This window comes from Meriones unguiculatus, chromosome 7, assembly GCF_030254825.1.
Source record: "Meriones unguiculatus strain TT.TT164.6M chromosome 7, Bangor_MerUng_6.1, whole genome shotgun sequence".
Taxonomy (NCBI): domain Eukaryota; kingdom Metazoa; phylum Chordata; class Mammalia; order Rodentia; family Muridae; genus Meriones; species Meriones unguiculatus.
The window spans coordinates 111833389-111850264 of NC_083355.1; the positions used below are offsets into that span (position 1 = coordinate 111833389).

Below are 16876 nucleotides of genomic sequence, written 5' to 3' on the forward strand. Positions count from 1 at the left end.
ATAATCTGCCTGGTTTCCATATAATCTTTCTATATATGTAAAAGACATTTATTTCAAATACAAAAGAGCATAAAGTAGATTTCTACTTCTGTAGGTCAGTCATCTAAGTGGCACCTACTTCTACTCGGATATACTTTCTTTACCCCTAATTCTACTATTTATGTATAACCCTTCTACACAGTTGTAATCATGGCACGCATATACAATGTTTTAAGATTCTATCTAATTCTTAAATACTTGAGGAAATTTACAAATATAACGGAGGCAAACTTGTTGAGTTTGTATCTTTACAGTAGCGAGTGAAATTCTATTATGGGTGTAATTATCCTGTCCTCACATGCATATCATTATAACAGGATCATAGGAAATGCATGCAGAGGAAGGATAGAAACCACAGAAGAAATGCTGAAATCACTGATAGCTTTGCCATCAGAAATTTGCTTTGAGAATTTTTGTTCTGTGTTTGTGTGCCCACAAACACACTGATGAATCTTAAACACAATTAACTGGTGCTCATATAATAAAGACCCTTTCTATGTCTGTTACCTCTATAGCAACTATTTGTCCAAAGTTATGCCATTGTTTTCATCAGAAGAGGTGTCAACTTTTTAAAGATTGTAATGTATAAGATCTCCTCCATCATTTTTGTGCTTCAAAAAGCGCTTCATGCTGAGACCAGGAAACTTATGCCTTGACAGTGTGTTATACTGACCGAACATTCCCATCCCATTAAATTTCTATGTCAAAAAAAGATGTAAATTTAGGAGGAAAACCTGTTGAGAGGGTCTAGAGAGAGTTTGAGAGAAGAAACATACAACACATTGTATGCATGAAATCCCCAAAGAACACATTTTAAAAAGCATTTTTTTTAATTGTAAATAAATCTTGTACATTAAAACCCCAAGGCTCTATAGGATAGTATCAGGCAAGGACCCTCGGGATGCATCCCAGGACATGATGTGTGTTCTATCAGTAGTGAGAACTGTGCCCTCTTTCTCAGGACACAACCCCAAAGGCTTGTGCCTACAAATCAAAGAGAGGCTCCCCCAGGCACCATCTGTGATCTGAGCTTCCAGTTCTCAGAACAGCCTGATGGACATGTCTGTGCTTCCTGGAACCCAGGATAGAATGTCTCACTCCATCAGGTGGATAGGATGAAGACAGCACTGCCATGTTTTCTGTTTAGTTATTTCATTGCCCCAGAGCTTGTTTTTCAATGTAGCATTTTATGAAGATGCATATTAACAATTCCCAAGTAGCTCGAAAGATGCCCCAGCAGAGTGAATGACCTGAAAACGCAGGAACTTAAGGCAACAGTTCCTTTGTGACTTTTTGTCCTGCAGGTTGGAAGCTGGGCGATAGAGGGTGACATGCCTTCTGGCCCCACTCATCTCTGATGAAGTAAAGGAGTCTGTCGCTGTGTCCCCATCAGAAGGCTCAGCTAGGAATGATTGGCTTCCTGTTTCTGTAAGTTGGTGGCAGAATCTGTTCTCTTGCTGGCCTGGGACTAGGGCTGTGTTTTTGTTGCTCAGGGCTGACTGAGGATCACCTACAATTCCCAGTGCTCATTCCCAGCTACTTTCCAGAAGGAATACTGCATAATCTGTGTCATTGCATGGACCTCAGTAAAGACCTGGTCCCCCACAGAGAAGGCCTTGTCTAGTTAGGCCAGGGCCAGCAGGATAATCTTTTTATTAATGCAGGGCCTCCCAACTAAGACTATTAATTACACCTGTGAAATTCCTTCACCTTTGTCAGGTAAGGCGTTCCATACAAGGAGACACCATCATGCTACTCAATGGCTCAAAGACACTCACTGCGTGGAGGAGAGGTGGCACATGCTGTGATCACCAGGGGACGTGGACTGGGTGCATCCCCGCACCATGCCCACCCTTTGCCACTCTGTCACCACACTTCATTCACATTAGCTTCTTTATCTGATGCCCATGCACTTCACTTCTCCACACTGTGAGCTGCCATAAAGTCCTGTTGAATGGGTCATTATCCCTCCTCGTAGGGAGGCTGAACTAGTCCTAGTTGTATGGAAGTGGATCACTTGTGACATAGTTAGACTAAGAAGCCCTGATTTCTTTTCATATAATTATCTGTACATTTGCCTCCTACTTGTCCATGAAAGACATATCATAAGAGCTCCAGGTGCCTGAAACTATGTCCTTTTCGTCTTAATTAATGACCTGACATTCTGGCCAAAATGGTAGCAACATTAGAACAAATTTCTTTTTCTCATCCATAGTCTCATAGATAGAAGACTTGAACCTACAGTGGTGCTGAGGACTCCAGCAGCATTTGTTGGGGCATTTTTTTTTTACAAAGTTTCTTAAATGAAGCTGTTGGTAGCCTCTCTTTGGCACACCTAAGGCCCTGTCATTGTTACTCTTACACTTTTGGGTCTTTGTTCAGTTTCATAAGAGTGAGGGGAGCATAAACACTGCAATACAACAACAGTGGATTTGATGAACAAAGAGTGTGATGACGGAATTAACGGGCAGGTGGTACATGCTGTGTGGATACTGTGGGCAAAGGGAGACTTTTGTCCAGGCTGGGATGAAGTAGGACAAAAGTGGACATCATGCCACTCAGACTGGTTCATATGAAAACTTAGGAATTGCTTATTTCTAAACTTTCCATTGAACCCTTAGACTACAGCTGACCACTAAGAACTGAAGCCACAGATGGTGAAACAACATATCAAATAAGTCTGCCTTGGGGTGACCTACTCTTGAGTGTATAATCTCTTCCACAGCCAAATCCATCAAATTCCCAGCCTCAGTCTAGAGATCATCTGATCTGAATTCTGATATTGAGCTGGTTGACTCTGTGCATTGTATCGCAGCAGAAAGTTTAGTTATACAATATCATCTTTCTATATACCTCATGCTATTTCTTTCAGATTTCATTAAACACACAGACGTCGAGCATTGAAACTACAGCAGATGCAGAGGTGTGCAAAAATCACCCTGTTCCATGCAGCTTTTGTGGAAGTGGATGCAACAGATGATAAACAGGCAAATAAGTGAATGAAATCATTCAAATAATGCAAATGCTGAGGAGGAAAGTAAAGTGATGGAGAGCAATTGGAGGGAGAGAGACAGGAAAGAATCCTTTGCTCCTATTCTCACGGACCTGCTTTTCCTGCTTCACTTCTTGGTTTTATTTCTGTTTGTTTTAAAATTTCATTTATGAGTACTTGTATTAGTTTTAGTCCTCTCATTCCCCTCTCAGTTCCTCCTGTGTCCACCACCATCCTATTCCCTCTCAAATCCTTATATATTATTGTCACATATGCATATATATATATGTAAATGCAGCCTGCTAACGTTCATTTAGTGTTGTTTGTATGTATACCTGGTGTATGTGTTTAAGGCTGACCATCTGAGGCTGATTACCATTGGGGTGGGGAAGGGGCTTGTTGCTCCTTCTCTCGGCATGTGGCTTTTCATCTAGAGGTGGATGGCACCTTGTAAGATTTACACCATCTATGCTAGTATGTCAACTGCTGTTATCGTTTGCTTGGGTCTTGTTTGGGCAACTACAGTGTTAAAGTATTGTAGGTGCAGCCTCTCTGTCATTTATAGAAACACTATCTGGCAGCAGGCACCATTTTCCTGTGGTTCTTACAAGCTTTCAGCACCATTTTCTACAGTGTTTCCTGAGCCTTAGGTGTAGGAGTTTTGTTGCAGGTGCATCAACTGAGCTGGGCACCCTGGGATCAACTGTGCTCTGCATTTCTGAGAATTGTGGATCTCTGTAATGGCATCCTTCGCTTTACTTCTGACACCAGCTTGCTTTCCTCAGACATCTATTCACCTGCACGCATGGAGAAGATACCCTACAATGGAGCACAATGGTGATAAGGTCTACCGTGAGTTGGCCCCACATTCCAGGGTGAAGGTCTCAGTCTCATAGAACTGCTCCCACTTCAGACTCGTTGCACCCAGTAGACATCCAAAACTTCTGTCTGGCTTGGCTGAAAGCTAAGAACCCTGTCTCCCCTCGTTCTCCTTTTTCTTGTGTTTTCTAGGGTTAGCTCAAGGAGCTTAAGGGCACAAGGACTCATTCACACCTGATGGCTTATTCTACATTGTTACCTGATTCAGACATACAGAGAGGAAGGTATGTGGGACAAAGCATGGGCATTTTTTTTTTGTGTGTGTGTGCACATCACCTATGGTTACCTCCATCTAGAAGCTCTGTGAATTTTGTGCTTTTGAGGGTGTTTTTTTCCTTTCTGAGTGTTGAAGACCTACTCTGGAGCCCTGAGTAGTCTAGACAAGACCCTGTCATTATACTGCATCCAGAGTCTTTCTTGTGAGTATTTAAGGAGCCTTGTTACACAGTCACACTTTTGATTATATTATTACCTTTATTTCCTTTCCCCTACAGGGAGGTAGATAGGGAAATTTCCAGTGTTTATCACCAAAGTTGGTCCTTGACAGCCCATAACCTTCCTGCCATTTGTCACCTGGCTAATACATATAAAAAAGAAAGAAAGAAAGAAAGAAAGAAAGAAAGAAAGAAAGAAAGAAAGAAAGAAACTTACCATTAGATGAGTTCCAAGGATTTAAAGAGCTATGCACCTGGAAAGGAAGAGAAGAAATAGAGTCTAAATGTGAAGATAGATGTGGAGATAAATGAGATAGAAGATGAGAAAGATACAGATGATGAGAGAGATGGATATGGTAAAGACAGAGGTGATAAACATGGATATGATGGAGATGGAGTTGACAGGTCAGAAATGGAGGTAAAGGCAAAGGGAAAGCTCTCAGAGATAGAGATGGGATTGATAGAAATAGAAATCATAGACACTTGTGGAGATGATAGATGACTGTAGGGATACTAGAGATAGAGGTGATAGAGGAAAAAAGAAATGGAGGAGGATACAGAGAACAGAGGAAGACAGCGATGCTAGAGAGATGTGAATGGAGATGACAGAGACTGAAACAGAGGGCGGACGAAGCAGTAGAGATGATCAGGGTGGAAATGAGACAGAGATGGAGATGACAGAGGGAGAAGCAGAGGTGGAGATGAGAGAGTTGGAGATACAGTTGTCCTAACAGGTCCTTAAGCAGCATTGGGTGAGGAGATGAAGGGCTTGACTTTGAGATGATAGCCTCTCCAGGATACAGACATATCACTAGTTCATCATAAAGACAGAAGAAAGATGTCAGGGGCAGAGGACATGCTAAGCATGAACTCATGAAATTGTACAAATTGCTATATGATGAATGAATGGAATCCACATATCTTGTCAAACCCTTTTTTGATATGTGGATCAGGCTATGCAGTGTCACTCACAGAGGCACCCTGTAGTGTCAGAGTGTTGAAAGAATGATTTGCCTTATTGGTGCTAGAGAGGAATCAAGAACCCCACACTTGCTAAGTGATTGCTGCTAACATGTCAGAACGCTCCCGCCTTCTAGCTATTACTTTCAGAAGGCCTATTCCTGGACTGTGATACATCCTGTTGCTCTCACTTTTTCAGGTTCTGTGCCATAGGATTAGATAGTGTGTGTGTGTGTGTGTGTGTGTATGTGTGTATGTGTGTGTGTGTGTGTCTGTGACTGTCTGTGTCTCTGTGTGTTCGTGTACATGCATGTGGGCTAGACATCATTCATCAGGCACTATCCAACTACTTTTTTTTTCTGAAACAGACTCTTCATTAGCCTGGAGCCTGCTGGTTCAGCAAGGCAGGCTGGCCATTGAGCCCCCAGGGATCTTGTCTTCACATTCCAGTGCTGGGATTGCAAGCACAGTCCAAGATGCCTGGCTTTTCACAAGCACACTGGGGAGTGAACTCATGTCTCCATGTTGGTGTGGCAAACACTTCCCTGAGGGAAGCATCTCTCCAGACCCCTGTTTCATAACTTAACACTTTCTGTTTTCATACTGCCTCATGAGAGTCTGTCTTCCATCCCTCAGTGAGCTGCCCTTTGGTTTCAGGAGGAGAAAGTCTTCTTTCTGTGATTTCATGGTGGACATAGGCACTCTTGTCTATTTGGTTTCCTTTCCCTCTGGACCATTACCTTCAGATGTTTTCAAAGGATTAAGCTTTGTGGGTTAAAAAGGGTCTTCGGCTCCAGCCTCTGCTGGCTGCCCTTTACTTGCAGCATCTTAGAGGAGTTGGCTTTATAGGAAAAACTCATTTGTCTTAGGAAAAACATGGCAATTTGTTACAAAGGTAGGGATGCATAAAGAGGGAGAGGTAGACTCACCCAGATGACATCTCGGCCCCATGGCTAGGCTAGGTCCATCCCTCTTCATCCTCTGCTTTTGATAGCAGTTCCTGATAACTGGGAATGCTCCTCTCCTGAGTACCGAGGATGTGGCTGAAATGCATACTAACCCAAATCCATGTTGAGAGCTGTCTGTGTGAATCTAGCCAAGCTGGTTAACTGCCCATCTCCTTCTTGGGGCTCTACCTTAAGTCTTGTAGGGTTTGCTATTAGATTACATACGTTGTTCTGTTTACAGTGTCTTTCTAGGCATAGAACAAGATGTGGCAGTAAATGCCATCCTTTCTTTAGAACTGTACCCTCAAATCACAGAAAGCTTGTAGTAAGTGCAGGGGCCATCTGCACTGTTTACTATCTCACAAGCATCAGCAAACACTGTGTACCTAGAAAGAGCAGCGCTGCTGCTAAGCCATGCTGCTGCCACCAGCCCTGTCTGCCATCCTCATCCTCACCACCACCATCTCTGTCACCATGGAAACCAGGCTAAGTAATTTAAGCTTATCTGGTTAGTGAGGTTCTATAATCCCCAGGACAATTATGCATCTTGAAATAGGGAAACGAAAAGGTTCCCTGCAAACAAACAAGACCTCCCCCTACCGCCCTGCTCTCCCCTCCATGCTGAGGATCCATGCACTGATGAAGAAAGCTACACCGGCCGTCTCTCCCACCCCATGGAAACTCTCTACCCCCCTCTCCACTCCACATCCTACTCTCCTCTTTAGAGAGTAACTATTTTTCTGATTATTCTGTCTGTGCCTCAGATAGGCTGAGGCTAGACTTCCCGTCTCCCTGTTCCGTACCACAGCAAATCTCTCATGCAAATTGCATAGATTTATGTCCAAACTCTGCCATAAGTTTTAAACATCTATTTGGACAACGCTCCCCTAGAATTTATTACTTCTGCATCACTTCATGAAGCATAGGCTGTACACGGAGGGGAAGAGAAAGCTGCAGGATCAGGTCAGAAACTCGGATTGTGATCAGAAAACATAAAGCAAACACGCCATTCAAGTTCATGTCCTATACGTGTGGATGGTTATGTGTTCAGGACAGGCAGGTACATCACTTCCTTCTAAGACTGACCGCTAGAGTATGGATGGTCAGTGGAATTCCATGTGACATGGACACTCGCTGACTGTTTGTTCTTATGCTCCAGCAAGCTGTTAGCTTGAGGTCACTTGTATTAGGAGTGGATGAATACACCTCCCTCTTCAAGACCGAGGGGTTCCGAATCAGAAGGTAACTTTTCAAGTAGATCATGCTGGCCCAATACTGCCCAGTTTCCTCTGAGTCTTGTTTGGGGGGATCATTCTTTGCTAATATGTTTTAAGAGTCTGAGTGCAAATACTCCCTGAAACTGAGAATGAGCCAGTAAACTGAGCGGGTTGGGAATAGCCATGGGGATTCAGCTTTCTCCCCAGAAGGTGGACATCACCATAGAGTTTCACCAGCATGGGTTTTTATGAGGTGTGGCAGCGAAGTCATAGGAATTCTATTTACAGAGGCGGTTTCTAAGCTGAAAATCAATCATCACCTCTGGGAGCTCATGGGCAGAGCCCGTGTTTCATTGATGAATGCTGTTGGTCTGGGACTTCCACTTTAAGCTGTGACCTGAGGGGCAAAGCCCTTACCACAGTTCTGTTCACCTAGCACCTAATCCTTGACTCTGGATCCATTTAATATCCTTTGTGAGCTTGAAATTACTTCCCTTGCTGAGCTCCTTTTGGCCGTTTCAACCCCTGAAGCTCTGCTGCTGTGCAGCCCACCTGCCATTCATTCCCTGGAAGCCTAGAGCACACAGCTGTCAGAACTCAACCTGAGGGGAACTAGGAGCCCCATTTAGATTATTTAGCCAGTTCCTGAAATTTCACATGCCTCCTGAAATATCGTCCTCTGTGCACTGGCATGGCCTCACGTCCAAGAACTAAGTAAATCCCTAAAGAATGGTTTGATCATCTTGTCCTCCTCCACAATGCCAAACCTGAGATGTTCTTGGGGCAGGTGACTTAGCAAGAGCCAACTCTGAGAAAAAAAATGGAGGAAACCAAGGGGAGGCAGGCATGTGAAAGAGCTTGACAAGAATGGGAACAAAAACCTCGAAGACTCACTTATGTCTGGTCCTGGCCTGCCCCTCTGACATGTTGTCTCACTTTGGCCACCCCTTCTGTCCTTCTGTCTCTGCTTCTTGTCCACCATGAGATAGAGGAGACCCTCCACCACATGTTCCTGCCCTCATGATGTTCTGCCCAAGTACCTGAGTCCAGGCAAGCCCTTGCCTACAACTGTGAGCTGTAACATCTCTTTGTCCTCAAGTTGATTCTGTAGGTATTTTGACCACAGCTATGATAAAAGTCACTGAAACAATAGCATGTTTTAAAGGTGGCTGGCACTGGCCTCTGTGGCACCTTAGTCACCTTTGTTGTCCACTCATCTGGTCCTCTGTAATACTCATCTCACACTACTCTTTCTGCCCTAGTGAGGCATGTTCGCCTGAAGCCCTGGCTCTTAGATCATCGGCCAGGCACCACCCATCACTCCCCTAAGATTTCTTCTTGCTGTCCCCCAGATCATTGCTCTGGAATATTCCTAACTCACTGGAATGTCCATTCTTGGAAGGAGAGAGAAGCCAAGCAAATTTTTGAAGTATTGGCAATCCCCTTTGGATGCTAGTAACCAGCATCAAAATACTGAAAGCTAAGAGCAGGGTAGATGAATAAGCGAGTGAATGAAGTCAGTATGGTGACCCGACTTTCATCCTTACCCAAGTGAAAGAACAGAGAATTTTCCTGTGCCTGAGGCAAGCAGGAGAGATCGTATTTTCTTAGCCACCAGTCAACGCTGATAAGGACTCCTGTTCTGATGACAGAGATGCAGAAAGGCAGGAGGAACCCAATTTCGTGTTGTAACCAGGAGTGAGAATCCCAGATAGCAAGTGAATGCAGTTAGTTATGAGGTAAGCATTGATGAGAAAAGGTTTTCCCCAGCCTGAAACAGTCTAGAGGATTCCAAATCAAAGGCTTAGCCCAGCCTTTGCCCTTATTTGGGAAAGCTGACATGCCAGGGCCAGGGAGGTACCCAGAAGCTCCAAACCAGGGGCTGAGTGCAGAAGTGCTACATGGCTTCCACGGGGATTTCTCGCATCCAAACACTGCTCATTCCTCAGTGCCATGGGCACTGATGTTCACAGTAATGGATGAGCCTGAGGAAAACCCTCAGTTTACCTGATGTCTACAACAGTCCCCGTCAACATCGCAGCATGCCTGGTAGGGGCCACAGAGATGATCCAAGCCACTGAAGACTCGAGCTTTAAGCTGTGGAGGTCCCGGGCCTGCCTCATGTCCTCACTGCACTTGGGCCCAAGCAAAGTGAGAGGCAGGTAAGACAAATCCTAGGGCAGATTGCTAATCAGATTGCCAGAAAAGTGCTGTGTTACTGGTGATCAGAATGCAGGCAGCCCCTTCTGTGCCCCAACACAACTTCCTCATGCTTTTTAGAAGAAAAAGTACCTTTTGCCCTTTCACCCTAAATATTTTAGCGCCCACTCTCATATCAACTGTGTCCCAGTATCCTCACCAACTCTCTTTTCTTAAAGGTTTTAATTTTTTTAACCTTCTCAAGGAGATGAGGAAGAGGGGTCCCTCCAGGCAGAGGGCCAACCAAAATTGACTTTATACAAAAATGTCCAAAGGAAGCCTGAGTATCTTGAGCTCATTAAAAAAAAATAAATTTGGCCTGGGAGCAGGCTCATTGGGTAAAATACTTCCTTTGCAAGGCTAAGGGCCCAAGTTCAGATCCCCAAAAATCGGTGATACAGGCAGTGAAATCGCCTGTAATCCCAGTGCTCCTATGGCAAGACAGGAGGTGGAAGCAGGAGAATGCCCGGAAGCTCACAGGGACAGCTGGCCTAGAGTACGGAATGGTGGCTAAGAGGCCTTGTTTCCTTCCAGCTGAAGAGGTGGCTCAGTGATGAGGAGCACTTGCTGCTTCTCCCGGAGGACCAGGGTTTGGCTCCCAGCAGCCATATTACATGGTTCACAACACCCCAGGTCCTGAGGATCTGATGCTCAATTCTGACTTCTGCGGGCACTGCATACACATTGCACACACACACTATCACACAGGCACATGCACACACATGCACGCACACACACATTGCACACAAGCAAACATAAAGAAACACACACACACACACACTTTTAATTATGAAAGAGAGATCCCATCTCAAGCAAAGTGGAAAGCAAGGACTGACTTCTGAGCTTCCATGCGCATGCCCACAGTCACACACACACACACACGAACATCTGCACACAATGATTTTAAAATGTTAAAAAAATTAATAAGCTGATAGAGGAAAAAAAGCCCTTTTTTAAAAAATGATATGGAATGATTCGATGTGGAAAACAAAATGGTACCCATGCGTTTTCTCCCTTTATGTGTGTATGTGTTAGTGCACATGTGCATGCAATCTGGCATGTTACATGCGTGCTAAAACGTAAAAACAACCACCTCCAAACCCAGGCCCCCGGAAGTCAGAGAGAGTGAGCTTTTCCAGCAGGCTCTAGCTGAGCCTCCCTCTGTATTCCTGAGAGGTTCAATTAAGGGATGTGAGCCATAAAACAGTGCATTTTCTCACTGCTATGATGCATTGTTTTTAATCTCACCGCCTTGTATTATATCACGTTCCTATAATTCTTCCGACAGGAAAAAGCTTGTTTTATAAAAATATAGTCCCCAGCCTTTGAAATATAAGTTTGCATGCAGGCAACATATATATCACGGAGCCGGCAAACTAACTCACTTACTTAATACAGTAAAGTTCAGGTGCTTCCTATATTATGTGAAATGTCTTGAGATAGGCAGTTGCTGCCAGCGCCCATCACTGTTCTTGCTCACAAAAGATGAGAGGGGAAGGGGGGGTTAGAAATCCCCTCCTGGGATGGCACAGTAACATGTCTTTCATTATCACCCGGTGTCAGGACACTGGGTAATATTCATTGTGCATGAACAATAAATTACTATTTACCTGGCAGTGTCTTTGATAAGACCGTCTCCTGTCTCTCTCTCCCTCTCTCTGTCCGTGCGGCATGGAGCAGAGGAACCCCCTTGCCTATAATTCTTATTAAGGCTCTACCTTTCCAGAAGAAGAAAGCACACACTTCCAAAGCCGCCACTCTCTGGGGTTTTTAAGGGACCTTGTTTTTATTGGTTCACTTTTATTTCTCCCACCCTGCTGTGTTTGAATGCCATGGTGACTTCTGTGTATACAAGTCTCATATTGAAATGTCGGCTGCAGATATATGCAATATTAAAGAGCGCTTATGAATTTTTGACATCTAATTAGTCGCTACCCAGTTAACATGTCAGGGCTCAGAGGGATTAGGGAGGCGGCCCTTTCTGAATACGTTACAGTGAGGCCCTGTCCTTTCATGTATTATTCTTTAATGTAGGTGGTGATTATTTGGCTGTGATTAATTGATGAAGCCCATTGGTCTTGCAAGTGGAACTCAGTTCGCCATTACTCACTCTGTGTTTCTCAGAAGGGCTCTGCCACACAATCGAAAGGCCCCACTTCCTCCAGTCCCCTCTCTGTGCCACTCAGGGCAGAAGGGCACTTCCTGGTCCTTTTGAAGCTCTTGTCCCTACATAGACCAGCCATGGCTCTACAAACCAGCTCTATAGAATACCACATCCTGAAGTCCCCTTCAGGCAGCGTGGATGTGGTAATTGGAAGCACCCTAAGCCTCTTCCCAGAACAAAGTTTCTGGGTAGCTCTTGTGTTTGCTTTTTCAGGATGCTTTTTTGGTGCCTTCAATATCTGTGGCACTCAGCTTACTTTGAGTTCAGCTGTCTGCCAAGACACCAGGTGACATGCAGGGCTTTGAGGGCCTCTTGCCCTTGTCTGTACCTGGAGACCACAAATGTGGAAGGGCGGCCTGACACCTCTGTCTCTTCTTGGATGCAGGATGCCAGACTGGATGTCACATTACTGAGAGGGATCTGCTGGTGTCCTCTGGAGGAGCTGGCCCTCAACTGAGGAACATCAAGTTAATCTGTTGGTGCAACTGGAAGGGGTCCCCAGAGGTAGGCAGATGTGCACCACAGCTGCATCCTCAGGCCCCTGTAAAGCCCCCATCTCCCAGGTCGAAGCCCAGGGCCTCACGGTCTTGGATCTGAAGCCTAGTGGAAGAGGTAATATTTAAATTAAGTAAGCTGGGAGGCGCTGGTGAGGTGCAGCTATGAGTTTGCTCAAGGGGCAACAGTGGTGTTTTCCTTCAGTTCATGACACCCCTCCAGTATATGCCCGTGTGTACACAGGTACATGCGTAAACATGGGCTGGTGAATACACACAGGCACACTCATGTGTACATAGTCACACATTCGCGTGTACACGGACACATACTGTACACTACACATTGCGAGATGCTCATGCATAAAACATGCAATGAGATATAATAGCTCACTCATGCATGCACACACACACAAACTCACATACAATAGCCCCACACTCGTGTGAACCCATGCACGCTGCATGCCTACACATACACACATGCACGCTGAATGTAATGTCACACTCATGCTACATAGACACACAGCCACGTATACACAGCCCAACACTCATTCACAAACACACACAGACTCACACTCATACACACATACACATACTCATGAACAGACACGCATACTACACGTATAATCATATTTATTTACACATGTCCTCATATGTGGGTACAAAGACACATACACAGTGCCACACTCATGCACACATGGACACTTTCATTCTCAAAGCTTTCTAAACTAAACAAAGGCTGTACCATCAGACTCTCCTACCCAGGCCTCCTGGTTTTATGGACAAATAATTACTTTTTTTTTTTTTCAGAGCAGAATCACCCCCATTGTGAACTTCTACCATTCAAGTCTATAATTGGGGCAGAAATGGAGCTGAGGCCGATTGGCCTTTTTCAATGCACCAACTCTGTCCAAACCATCTCCAAAATGGATAATCATGAGTATAAGCCTTCACCTTCATCAGCTGGTGGGTTTAATTGCTGTACTTGATGTCAATCAGGGCCAGCCTTCCGTGAGCGTGTCAGAGGGCCATTTCAGAGAAACCCCCTGGACTTAAGTTTTTCGCTGCCTCCTGTCAGCAATGCTGTAAAGGGGAGAAGAGGCAGGAAAGAGCAGGAAGGACAAGCTTACTGACAGCAATGATGAGGGGCTTCTGAAACCCTCAGAGTGAATCTGTCTGGGACGAGCTGGGGCTGGGATGTTGGGGTGGAGAGGGACAGTTCACAGATGTGGACCCTGCCAGGAGGCAGCCCTTTGTCTCCTGAACCCTTCACACAGATAAAAGAGAGCTGGGGATGGAGCGGGCTGTATGCATGCATGCCTCAGAAGGGGTGGAGGTGGGTGGCTGGGACTAGGATTACAGTGGGCTTTAGGTGGGGGTAAGATGAGGCACAGAAAGGAAGATCAGGCCAAGGATGTGGAAGGCTAAAAGGAAAAAACCATGAGTGCACACAGTTTCCCTCCTCATCGACAGTGGGCTCTACCCCAAGGAAACAGTGAACTTCACAGTGTAAGAGGCAGCTGAAATTTAGAATTATTGTTTCCTCCTAACAGAAGACTCATTTTCCACGGCCACATTTGCAGCATAATAAGCTTTTTGTTATTTTTTCAATTAGAGTCAATTGACCTAACAAAATGCTCGGCAATTAAGTGATTTTTGTAATGGTCCGGGGGTAATTTAGCCGAGCTTGTCAGCTGTGTTTCATGAAGCCGAGCTGTCTCTTTTTTTTTCCTTCCACTGCCTCTCTCTCTCCCTCTCCCTCTCTCTCCCTCTCTCTTTTTCTCTCTTGAGCATAATGGCTCATAATTTCGAAATCTTTCCCTTCTGTTTCCCTCACAATAATTCGCAATTACAGGAAGTTGTTGGAGGTGATTTTTTTTCCTACCTTGCCTTTTGAGTCAGTAATTTTAAATAAAATGTACATACTTATAAAAAGCCAGCTATTACTGAAATCACTTTTTGTGTAAACTCAATTATTTTATGAATAGTGACACCAGCTTACACTGGGTCCCACTCTGAAGCCTGAAGCTTCATTATCTTTGGAGTAAAAGGGGTGGAAGGCTCACAGCACTCTTTCTAAATCAAACCAGCTCCCAAGGGGGTAAACACAACTTCAGGAGAGCGGAGGGGGATCCAGGTCACCTGACTACAGCAAATGGCTGAAGTGTCCACTCCTTGGCACCTGGCCAAGCCCAGTGTCCCTCCTCCCCGGGGCCGTGGCTGGACCGGAGCTTCTCATCCACTGATTTATGAAGGAACTCTTCATTTGCCTAATTGATTCATCTCCCTAAGCTGACATCTGGAGTTAGAATTTCTTTTAAAAGCTGTAGTTGGATTCGATGACAGGATCAGATGTTCTCCCATTGAAGGGCTTCTTGTCTATACCTATCTTAAACTGGTCCTCTCACCACTCATGTATACACAGGGTAAACACGGGGGACACCATTCCGCTGGGGATCTCTAGTGCAAATTCACCTAGAAGGTCACTACTGAGTCATTACTGAGAACCATCTTTTAGCCTTTTCAACGCATGTCTGCCCCGGCTGTCTTTGTTTTGAAAGGGTTTTTTTTTTTTTTGCTTTCCACACCTCAGCTGCCACCCATTTTGGCAAACAGGCTAGAAGCAGCCCACTTCATGCCTTGGCGGGAAACTCTGCCAGGAGGGGGCAGTAGAAGAGCAAGGCAGCTGATCCCCATTGTGGCCAGCCCACCAGCTCAAGAAGACCTGGCCTCCCCCAACTCACCTGCACCCTGGAGCTAAGCTTGAAATATACATTGATGCAAATCACTGCACTGCCCTGGGACCCATTGCCCATTCCTGTCTGGGTAACATCTAATCGGATGCTCCTGTCTCTGTTTCCAAGGTTAGACATTCCCAATAACGTCTTGATTGCTATGGCCACTGTCAGCTGGATGCTAGGAGCCCTGGCCATATTTCCCGCTAACTTTGAGTAGGCAGCTTGGGGAACTCAGGCCTCCTTGGATGAATCTAGAATAACTGTGCTAGGCCATAAAAGGCAGGTGCCCAGCACCAACAGGGCCGGTGTGGACTCACTTACTCAGCATTAAATAAATTGTAAGTTCCCTCACCATAATGTGAGAGGCTCGAGATACCATCTCAGAGGACTTTTAGTTGTAAGTTGTCTATCAAGACATTGATTATGTAACATCGTATTCCTGTTCCCTTTGTAAAGTTGGGAGGGATTTCCGAACAACTCCAAATGAGCCCCCTCCCCCCCCAATCCACCCTTCTTCCCCACCTCCCGATCCCTCTTCCCTACTCCAGCAAATAATTTACAATAAACTAAGGCATAAAGATATTCTGGAGACTTAGTTATTCCAAAGCGCTTAACAACGGCTATGCTTTCCAGGGTGATGCTTCATACCTGTAGCTTTGAGCTAACGGACATACTGAAGCCATTTCCCCATAGTCATGGGCAGCCCAGGGCTTGACTTATTCAGCTTCTAAGTCACTGTGCCTTTGGCCTGGCTGGGGCTTGGCACCGCCTCTCGAGCCTTTGATTAATCCACTGCACCTCTCATCTCTCTGACTATAAAAGCCTCAGCTACAGCCCTGAATAGCATCTTGCAGAAGAAAGAACCCAAAGCAGAAAGTATTAGACTTTCATCCAGCACCATAGGAGGGTTGTAGTTATTAAATTTCAGCTGCTTATCAAACTGATATGAAAGTCATTTTGCATGATTGCACTGCATCCTGGAATCTTACGCTTTTATTTGCTGTGTATCTCTACGCTTTCTTATTAGAAAAATACTCAAAGGATAAAAAAAAAAAGCTGATAATATTATTCCGTTTTGACAATTAGGTAGGGAAAAAAATATTCAAAGCAATGCTTTTTCACCGTAGCTGGCAATAAACTTGGGGGTTCCCCAGATAGCAGTCTACACAATACTACCCAAGGTGACACTGGCTTTGTCTTCTAATGGCCACCTACTGGTTTGACTGGGTCCAGATGGAATGGGGAACAGTCCCCAGTCTGCCCTGTAGTGTCTATGAATGGCACTTGTGGAATCTTCCAAAATGTCCTTTATTTGCTCATCTGACTTAATGTCACTTCTACTGTGATGTGTGGACCCCTTAGAAGGGTAACTTGGCCTTTAATTAAACACATTTTATTTGGTTTTATCATATGAAATCTAGGCTCTCCTCACACTCCACCTTGCTATGTTGCCAAGAATGACCTTGGACTTCTGCCCTTTCGGCCTTCATCACCAGAGTCTGGGATGGCAGGAGTACACTATTGTACCTGATTTTACGTGGTGATGAGGACTGAACCCAGGGTTCCACGATCCCTCGGTAAGCACTCTACTCTACCAAAGGAGCTATCGGCTCAGCAACTAAAATGCTCTTGTTAAACACTGTTTGCTGGAAAATATGTCAAAGGCAAGGATGGGGTCCTAGCCAGTGCCTTGTCTAAACCTACCTGACCATCTCCCCTTTTTGGCTTAACAGCATACTCTTGAATTACACAGACACACAGAACTCATTATAAATTATCCCTCTATGTAGGTACATTTAATATCTTTCTGTGGTCT

At 45.0% G+C, this 16876-nt stretch overlaps 1 pseudogene; it reads right to left on the reverse strand.

The window, feature by feature from the left end:
• Window positions 1-15255, reverse strand: part of LOC110550514 (CXXC motif containing zinc binding protein-like) — a 197054-nt pseudogene extending 181799 nt beyond the window's left edge.
• Between the last annotated feature and the right edge of the window lie 1621 nt (window positions 15256-16876).